Raw genomic sequence first — 10,189 nt, 5'->3', positions numbered from 1 at the left:
CAGTATTAACTGAACTAACCATCACCAGACAATATGACTTTAACACATAACATTCATTTGGATATAAAACAAATTTAGCTAAAATAGCCCTATGCTAATCGTTTGGCATAAAGACAACACAACTAACATTGTTTTGACAATGCGAAGCGTCACACGATACCTGGCACATTTTACCAAAGAATAATTGTCTCACGATATTTTTTTTTATTGATAAATATCCATTTTATGTAGAAATATCAGGGTGGAGTTTAATACCAAATTGTGTTCTAACTGTTGACTAACCTCTGACTCATATCGATATGGACGAATATGTGTTGGGTCATTAAGCGAAAATCCAACGTTTTCATCGATGACATTGTCAGTAATGCCATGGCGAACGCCAGTAAACACTATACAGAAACAGTGATCGTCTGCAAGTGAACTCTCCACTATGACGTCACGTCACCTGATGACAACTCTACCGATTAACTCTCGGTAGGTTCCGGAATACAAGTAGGTTTTAACGTTTGTTGTCACTAATATTGCCTTGAGAAGTTTTTCTTTCAGGATACTTGTATTAATATGCTTCATAAACGACTTAATCCCATATTTCGAGTTTACTGTAAATCTCCTTTAAACAAAAGGAAAAACATATGGTCTGTCCCTAACAAAATATAAGGACACAGATTGCCATGACGGCGGATCTGTGGTGTGTGACAGGTTTAATCTGTGCAAGGTTTCCTCAATAAAATTCGTTTTGATTAAAGACACAACGGTTTCTGTGATTCATTCGTTTATGTTGTCACAAGAATGTTACACATTATGGCTTTAACTGTGTATGAAATGCTTTGGTTACTTGTTTATTGTTTAACGCCCCACTCAGCAGCATTCCAGGTGTGTAACAACTGGCTGTAAATAATCCGAGCCTGGACCAGACAATCCTTTGATTGATATTGTGCGCAACGATACATGCCGTCAACCTTGTCACCAAGCCTGACCACCCGATCCATGTGGTCGACACTTACGACAACCTTCAGTTGTTAGGGACCTATTCTTACCCGGATTCATCACGGGGATATGGAAAGGATTCGCATTGGCTTTAAACATCAATCGGATTTGTACACCGTCCGAATAGATCACCATTATCTCATATATATGACACAGGCTGCCTTAAATACAGATGTGTGGTCAGGAGCTGTGACGTAACTGATTACGTGTCATCGAACCCCGATGGCGGGGATAGTTGCTCATGATTTTAGTCACTCTTTTGTCAAGTCAAGATTCTATTATTGTTGTAGCTTGAATATAGATGTGCCTTAAAACAACCTTCACTCACCCACTCAAGTTTACAATGATTTAGTATTATGGGATTCTATGAATTTATCACTTCTGTTTTGTTTGTCATCTCACGAAGCGTAGACAATAAAGGGGTTTTGAATTGCTAAAAGGCTTTGCTAATTGTGGAAAGCTGTTTTCAGACCACAGGGACTAACCGCCCATCCCACACTAACTGACGTACGCGAATGCGCTCTATTATTAAAACCTGTATGACAGAAAGTCCCCTAAAATACTCATGCATCCTGCATCCCTTACATGTGTCGTGCTTCCATGACAACCAAATCGCCTGGTTACCAGAATACAGACAAGTACATGAAGAAATGTTGAATCAAAAAGCAGTCAAACTGCATATGAAATACAAACAATATTCGCATCGCAACCTTAACCATCAAAGCTGTCATGAAATCCTTTTTAACAACGTTTTTAAACCAGGCAAACGGCAACACACGCTTATATCTGTTTTACGATGCATAAATCAAGGTTATCATGACAAATATTGTCCGCATTTTTGCGAAGTTGTGTCAATAGATGCCTCGAAGCATCAAATACGATCTTTCTGTCAAAACGCGCGCACTTATTGAATGCAAATATGTACATTTGTCCTATCTCCTTCAAACAGACTTTGTGAAACGGTAAATAAAAGCGACAGAAACATTTCAATAATCATTAGAAATCTCTGCTAAAATAGTAAATAGTAAAGGCACTTAGTGAAGTCGCAGGATGTCGATTGCAACATGCCGACTTTTCGGCGCACAACAGCGTCATATTTTCCACTTACAAGTTTGATGTGAAAGTAGGCATCACCATAGGCACCAACTGTGCTACCCTTCTTTCTGGTCTGTTTCTACTCGTAAGATTCCGGGGTAGAATAGGTCTTCAGCAACCCATGCTTACCGTAAAAGGTGACTATGCTTGTTGTAAAAGGCCACTAACGGGATCGGGTGGCCAGGCTCGTTGACATGGTTGATGCATGTTATCGATCCCAATTACGTGAGTCGATGCTCATGATATTAATTTCTTACTGGATTGTCTGGTCCAGACTCGATTATTTACAGACCGCCGTCATATAGCTGGAATATTGCTGAGTGCGGCGTTTAAACAACAAACCAACCAACCTGATCTGTTTCTTTATGCATATGAAACAGATTTTTCTGCACAGGTTTGCAAAGCGAAGACAAGGTATTCTCGCCAAGAAGTTTAACTTAAGCTTCAGCAATCAATCAATGATCTGATATCATTCAATAACCACCAAAAACCAATTCCCTTCCAATAACTTACCAACCTGAACTAGACATACAGGGGACCAGTGGGACTGCTTCAACTGTTTCATATTTAGATCTATGCATACAGATTCAGAATGACAAAACACTTTCCACAAAACTGAATGAGGGATGACTTCAACTTTACTTTACAACAATACTCAACTTTACCCTTTATGTCGAGCAATATCCATGCAGCTCCAACTCTTTAGGTCTACATTTCTCAACATTTGACGTATACGAGCATGCTCTTTCTACCAAGATTTCAAAAAACAGCCTTTGACACGTGTTTAGAAGGTGTTTGATCAAGATTACAACAATCAAGGCCTCAGTGAGCTTTTCAAAAAGTTTTATGGTGGCAAGAATGATGTCCGATGCAAATCCTTATTTTGACTTGTCCCATATGTTCCCGTGTTTTTCAGGTGACACTTTACTTTCCTTTGCATGTATTTCTGACCGTCGTCATCGGTGGGGCAGGATACACTTACCTTTTAACCAACACCTGGTATCATCTATATTTGATAGTGAATTCATAAACACATGTTCATGAAATAGTCTGAATCGTACAATCGACTCTGCTTTTAGCAGAGATTTCTCATGAATATGCATTGGGTTTTGTTGTTTTAATTATCATTCTGTACAGATCAAAACGAAAATGCAGCAAAGAGGTTTCGGGTGAACCTGGCACACGTCAGCCTTCCTCATTACCCAGATTGTCAGAAGGGATGTATTCCTGGCAGTAAACAGATTGGTAGATGCCAAACCTGAGGCACCGAGAACAATGGGGAGTCGGACAACTTGGTACTTAGGATGCAAGTGTGACATTTCGAAAGCGAGGTCCGCATATTTGCCAAGTTTTTTCTGGACCTTGTCAATCACATTAGTGTCAACAAGGACAGAAAATTCATTATTATAAATGATTTCATTGGATTTATCAAAAAGGACAATACCAGGTTTGTTTGCCAGGATAAATCTGAGGCTGTTTACGGGCCTATTCCAAAGGATTTTGCATTTATCATTTTCCATGACGCCCTCAACATATTCTGGGTCATACCATGGACTGACCTCTGTGTCCAAACCACAAGCCTGGCGAAGACAGCATAAAAGGATCGAGCTACTCCAACGTCCCACTTAAGATACTGTCTTTGTGCCAAAGCTGGGCATCCATTGACAATGTGTTGGACAGTCTCATTAAATTCCTTGCATAACCTTCATTTCATCTTTACATTTTCATGCATAATCACACATTGACGATTTCGGGTGGGGAGTGACTACTCCTGAGCAGCATACAGAAAGCCATTTCTTTTAGTTTTCAGGCCAGCCAACATCATCCAAGCGAAGGACACCACGGGGTTGCTGGCCTTTTCAACACACTGTATATAAACTCGATGCTGTTGGCGATCTGATAGCCTCTCCCTGAGTCTGGGACGATTTGATATGGCACTTTGCTCGGTTGACACTCATATCTGTCGCGTCCAGCAATACAGAACAATCAACACAATCAATAATGACATTGCGATTATGTCCCACATCATTGGCTCGTTTAAGAAAATGTGAAATGCCTTGTTTTCATCATGAGTCTTGAGGGGCGGTCGGGTAGCCTAGTGGTTCAAGGGTTCGATTCCCGACATGGGTACAATGTGTGAAGCCCATTTCTGGTGTCCCCTGCCGTGATATTGCTGGAATATTGCTAAAAGCGTCTTGACATGCTTCACAAGATGATCATCAGACAAATAAATGTTTGCTAAAGTGAACATCACTAACATAAGGAGCCTCCACGTTAATCACACCACGCCCAATTGCGTACATCGATGTTTATTGTGTCATTGACTGGATCGCCTGGTCCCGAGTCGCTTGTTTACCGACCGCTGCCATATAGTTGGAATAATTGTGAATGCGGACCAGACATTCCGCGAATATGAAGAAAATACATCAAGCAAGTGATTGCATTGGTTGGGGTAAATCGCATCCTTCACAGAGATATTGGAAAAGGAAAACGCTACTGGAGCTTTCTTAAATTAGTTAAGTACAAACTCAAAGTCTTCTGAAGCACTGGATAATTCGTACACACGAAGGACAAAATCACAAATAGTAACCCCTTGATGCCCAGTTCTGTAAAATGAACTGTACGAGATGGGATTTTGTCTGGATATAAATATATATCATTTCAGCTACAGCTGCAAAACCAGATCAATTAAAACTGTGAGCCTGGATAGTTTTTTTCATAGAAAAACGCCTTGCAACAATGAATTTTTGTGGTAGACAATTTCTCTTTTTTCAACAGTCTGAAGCATAAGGGTGAGAGTTTTGTTGACGTCAGAAATTATAATGAGCGTTCTATTGTTCTAATGCACCATTGCAATTCATTAACAACCAATGAATTTCCCTTTAGATGGTGAAATTCCTTAAGTACGAAGGAAGCAGTAACCAAATGATTGGGGTGAATAAGGAATGTTAACCCTTCTACCTTTGGGTAGCGAATGTACATGTAGGTCACGCACTGACGTTGTCGTTGGCCACATAAATGGGTTGCTGGTAAGCACTGTTTGTTTTGTCCAATATTGTGTTTGTGTTTTGGTCTGTATCCGAGAGAGTCTTTAAGGTACAGTCATCTTCAAGTGAGTGAGTGTGTTGGGTTTAACGCTGCTTTTAACAGTATTCAAGTTATATCACGGTGTGTCAGCTTGTGGGAGGAAAGCCCGAAGTGATACAGGACGTTTACCGCTTCGTTGAAGCACGGGAATGGTGCTGACAAACATAGAAACATAATCGAGGAGAACCGGGATTCGAACCCACAATCATAGGTTTCTGGCGTGCTCAAGGGACGCAACTCTGCGCAGCGCCTTAGACGACTGGGCCCCTCGTGCCCCCCAGGCATGTACTATAAGTTACCATTATGAAACCTGTGTTAACTGTACCACAGGGACTAACCACTCATTTCTGAAAGAGGACGTTGTAACATTCAAAAGACAAATCTGTGTGTGAATCAAGTTTACAGGTCAGCTCTGGGCACATGGGCAGTACATGAAGTCAGCTCTGGGCACATGGGCAGTACATGAAGTCAGCTCTGGGCACATGGGCAGTACATGAAGTCAGCTCTAGGCACATGGGCAGTACATGAAGTCAGCTCTAGGCACATGGGCAGTACATGAAGTCAGCTCTTGGCACATGGGCAGTACATGAAGTCACCTCTAGGCACATGGGCAGTACATGAAGTCCCCTCTGGGCACATGGGCAGTACATTAAGTCAGCTCTGGGCACATGGGCAGTACATGAAGTCAGCTCTTGGCACATGGGCAGTACATGAAGTCAGCTCTGGGCACATGGGCAGTACATGAAGTCAGCTCTGGGCACATGGGCAGTACATGAAGTCAGCTCTGGGCACATGGGCAGTACATGAAGTCAGCTCTGGGCACATGGGCAGTACATGAAGTCAGCTCTGGGCACATGGGCAGTACATGAAGTCAGCTCTGGGCACATGGGAAGTACATGAAGTCAGCTCTGGGCACATGGGCAGTACATGAAGTCAGCTCTGGGCACATGGGCAGTACATGAAGTCAGCTCTTGGCACATGGGCAGTACATGAAGTCAGCTCTGGGCACATGGGCAGTACATGAAGTCAGCTCTGGGCACATGGGCAGTACATGAAGTCAACTCTGGGCACATGGGCAGTACATGAAGTCAGCTCTGGGCACATGGGCAGTACATGAAGTCCCCTCTGGGCACATGGGCAGTACATGAAGTCAGCTCTGGGCACATGGGCAGTACATGAAGTCAGCTCTGGGCACATGGGCAGTACATGAAGTCAGCTCTGGGCACATGGGCAGTACATGAAGTCACCTCTAGGCACATGGGCAGTACATGAAGTCACCTCTAGGCACATGGGCAGTACATGAAGTCAGCTCTGGGCACATGGGCAGTACATGAAGTCAGCTCTGGGCACATGGGCAGTACATGAAGTCAGCTCCGGGCACATGGGCAGTACATGAAGTCACCTCTAGGCACATGGGCAGTACATGAAGTCAGCTCTGGGCACATGGGCAGTACATGAAGTCAGCTCTGGGCACATGGGCAGTACATGAAGTCAGCTCCGGGCACAAGGGCAGTACATGAAGTCACCTCTAGGCACATGGGCAGTACATGGAGTCAGCTCTGGGCACATGGGCAGTACATGAAGTCAGCTCTGGGCACATGGGCAGTACATGAAGTCAGCTCTGGGCACATGGGCAGTACATGAAGTCACCTCTAGGCACATGGGCAGTACATGAAGTCAGCTCTGGGCACATGGGCAGTACATGAAGTCAGCTCCGGGCACATGGGCAGTACATGAAGTCACCTCTAGGCACATGGGCAGTACATGGAGTCAGCTCTGGGCACATGGGCAGTACATGAAGTCAGCTCTGGGCACATGAGCAGTACATGAAGTCAGCTCTGGGCACATGGGCAGTACATGAAGTCAGCTCTGGGCACATGGGCAGTACATGAAGTCAGCTCTGGGCACATGGGCAGTACATGAAGTCAGCTCTGGGCACATGGGCAGTACATGAAGTCAGCTCTGGGCACATGGGCAGTACATGAAGTCAGCTCTAGGCACATTGGCAGTACATGAAGTCAGCTCTGGGCACATGGGCAGTACATGAAGTCACCTCTAGGCACATGGGCAGTACATGAAGTCAGCTCTGGGCACATGGGCAGTACATGAAGTCAGCTCTTGGCACATGGGCAGTACATGAAGTCAGCTCTGGGCACATGGGCAGTACATGAAGTCAGCTCTGGGCACATGGGCAGTACATGAAGTCAGCTCTAGGCACATGGGCAGTACATGAAGTCAGCTCTAGGCACATGGGCAGTACATGAAGTCAGCTCTAGGCACATGGGCAGTACATGAAGTCAGCTCTGGGCACATGGGCAGTACATGAAGTCAGCTCTGGGCACATGGGCAGTACATGAAGTCAGCTCTGGGCACATGGGCAGTACATGAAGTCAGCTCTGGGCACATGGGCAGTACATGAAGTCAGCTCTGGGCACATGGGCAGTACATGAAGTCAGCTCTGGGCACATGGGCAGTACATGAAGTCAGCTCTGGGCACATGGGCAGTACATGAAGTCAGCTCTGGGCACATGGGCAGTACATGAAGTCAGCTCTGGGCACATGGGCAGTACATGAAGTCAGCTCTGGGCACATGGGCAGTACATGAAGTCAGCTCTGGGCACATGGGCAGTACATGAAGTCCCCTCTGGGCACATGGGCAGTACATGAAGTCAGCTCTGGGCACATGGGCAGTACATGAAGTCAGCTCTGGGCACATGGGCAGTACATGAAGTCAGCTCTGGGCACATGGGCAGTACATGAAGTCACCTCTAGGCACATGGGCAGTACATGAAGTCACCTCTAGGCACATGGGCAGTACATGAAGTCAGCTCTGGGCACATGGGCAGTACATGAAGTCAGCTCTGGGCACATGGGCAGTACATGAAGTCAGCTCCGGGCACATGGGCAGTACATGAAGTCACCTCTAGGCACATGGGCAGTACATGAAGTCAGCTCTGGGCACATGGGCAGTACATGAAGTCAGCTCTGGGCACATGGGCAGTACATGAAGTCAGCTCCGGGCACATGGGCAGTACATGAAGTCACCTCTGGGCACATGGGCAGTACATGGAGTCAGCTCTGGGCACATGGGCAGTACATGAAGTCAGCTCTGGGCACATGGGCAGTACATGAAGTCAGCTCTGGGCACATGGGCAGTACATGAAGTCAGCTCTGGGCACATGGGCAGTACATGAAGTCAGCTCTAGGCACATGGGCAGTACATGAAGTCAGCTCTGGGCACATGGGCAGTACATGGAGTCAGCTCTGGGCACATGGGCAGTACATGAAGTCAGCTCTGGGCACATGGGCAGTACATGAAGTCAGCTCTGGGCACATGGGCAGTACATGAAGTCCCCTCTAGGCACATAGGCAGTACATGGAGTCAGCTCTGGGCACATGGGCAGTACATGAAGTCAGCTCTGGGCACATGGGCAGTACATGAAGTCAGCTCTGGGCACATGGGCAGTACATGAAGTCAGCTCTGGGCACATGGGCAGTACATGAAGTCAGCTCTAGGCACATGGGCAGTACATGAAGTCAGCTCTGGGCACATGGGCAGTACATGAAGTCAGCTCTAGGCACATGGGCAGTACATGAAGTCAGCTCTAGGCACATGGGCAGTACATGAAGTCAGCTCTAGGCACATGGGCAGTACATGAAGTCAGCTCTAGGCACATGGGCAGTACATGAAGTCAGCTCTGGGCACATGGGCAGTACATGAAGTCAGCTCTAGGCACATGGGCAGTACATGAAGTCAGCTCTAGGCACATGGGCAGTACATGAAGTCAGCTCTAGGCACATGGGCAGTACATGAAGTCAGCTCTGGGCACATGGGCAGTACATGAAGTCAGCTCTGGGCACATGGGCAGTACATGAAGTCAGCTCTGGGCACATGGGCAGTACATGAAGTCAGCTCTGGACACATGGGCAGTACATGAAGTCAGCTCTAGGCACATGGGCAGTACATGAAGTTCGACGAGTGGGAGTGGTCTAACAACAACTATTCCAAACTCATATACCGTATTCGACGTAATAAGCGCCCCGCTCTAATAAGCGCCCACGGCGATATATGTTAATATACTGGCTAGTGAACAATCCTATATTAATAAGCACCCCTTCCGATTGATAAATGTACACAAGGCTATTTATTCGTGCATAATACGTTTGTTATATGCACCCTTAATTATGGGCAATTAAATTCTGGAAAAATATATCTGTCGTTTATAAAGATTTCAGCATAAACCCCGAAATTTACGCTCTTTGAACTCTGTTGTTTTACACCAAAAAAATATTCTAATAAGAGCCCCCATTTCTAATTTTGAGAGCGCCCTGGGCGTTTGTTATGTCGAATACGGTAATAAATAGAGAATCTCACCCGAGTGTCTTTTGATATCAAATATATCAACACGAGTTGATAAAAGTGGAAAAATCCGAGGCTTGCCGAGGATTTTTGCCACTTTTATCAACGAGTGTTGATATATTTGATATCAAAAGACACGAGGGTGAGATTTTATTTATCATCCAACATCATTCTTTCAACTTTTTCAATTTGTAGACAGTAATTAGCAGTGTCTTCAGTGTAAAAAGTACTGCAAACAGCTTCAGTAGCAGAGCCATTAGTGATGTCATTTGATTGTGACGTCATGGTAACCAGTGACGTCACAATGGTCTGCAAAGCATTGTGATGTAATTTCATTGCAGCGATATCTACAGTGTAGATATCGCAAAAGCGATATCTACATTGTAGATATCGCTTGATCTCATCCAAGCGATATCTCCTGTGGGAGCCAGTTTTGGATGATAAACTATGAACTTCTACTGAGGTTATACCAGATACAGACGTGAACATATCACTTCTCCTTCGACATTATCCTTTCCCAGACTAACAACAATAGAATAGAAATTATACGTTCCTGACGCGGCAGACATTCCAACCTACACCAAAGCAAGGTCGTCGCAGATCAAACATGAAACCCTTCGAAGCGAAACAAGTGCCCTTGTCAAAACAGAGAGATAGTAC

This window comes from Haliotis rufescens, unplaced genomic scaffold, assembly GCF_023055435.1.
Source record: "Haliotis rufescens isolate VD_foot unplaced genomic scaffold, xgHalRufe1.0.p SCAF_43, whole genome shotgun sequence".
In the NCBI taxonomy this organism is placed as follows: domain Eukaryota; kingdom Metazoa; phylum Mollusca; class Gastropoda; order Lepetellida; family Haliotidae; genus Haliotis; species Haliotis rufescens.
This window is presented reverse-complemented; position numbering follows the sequence as displayed.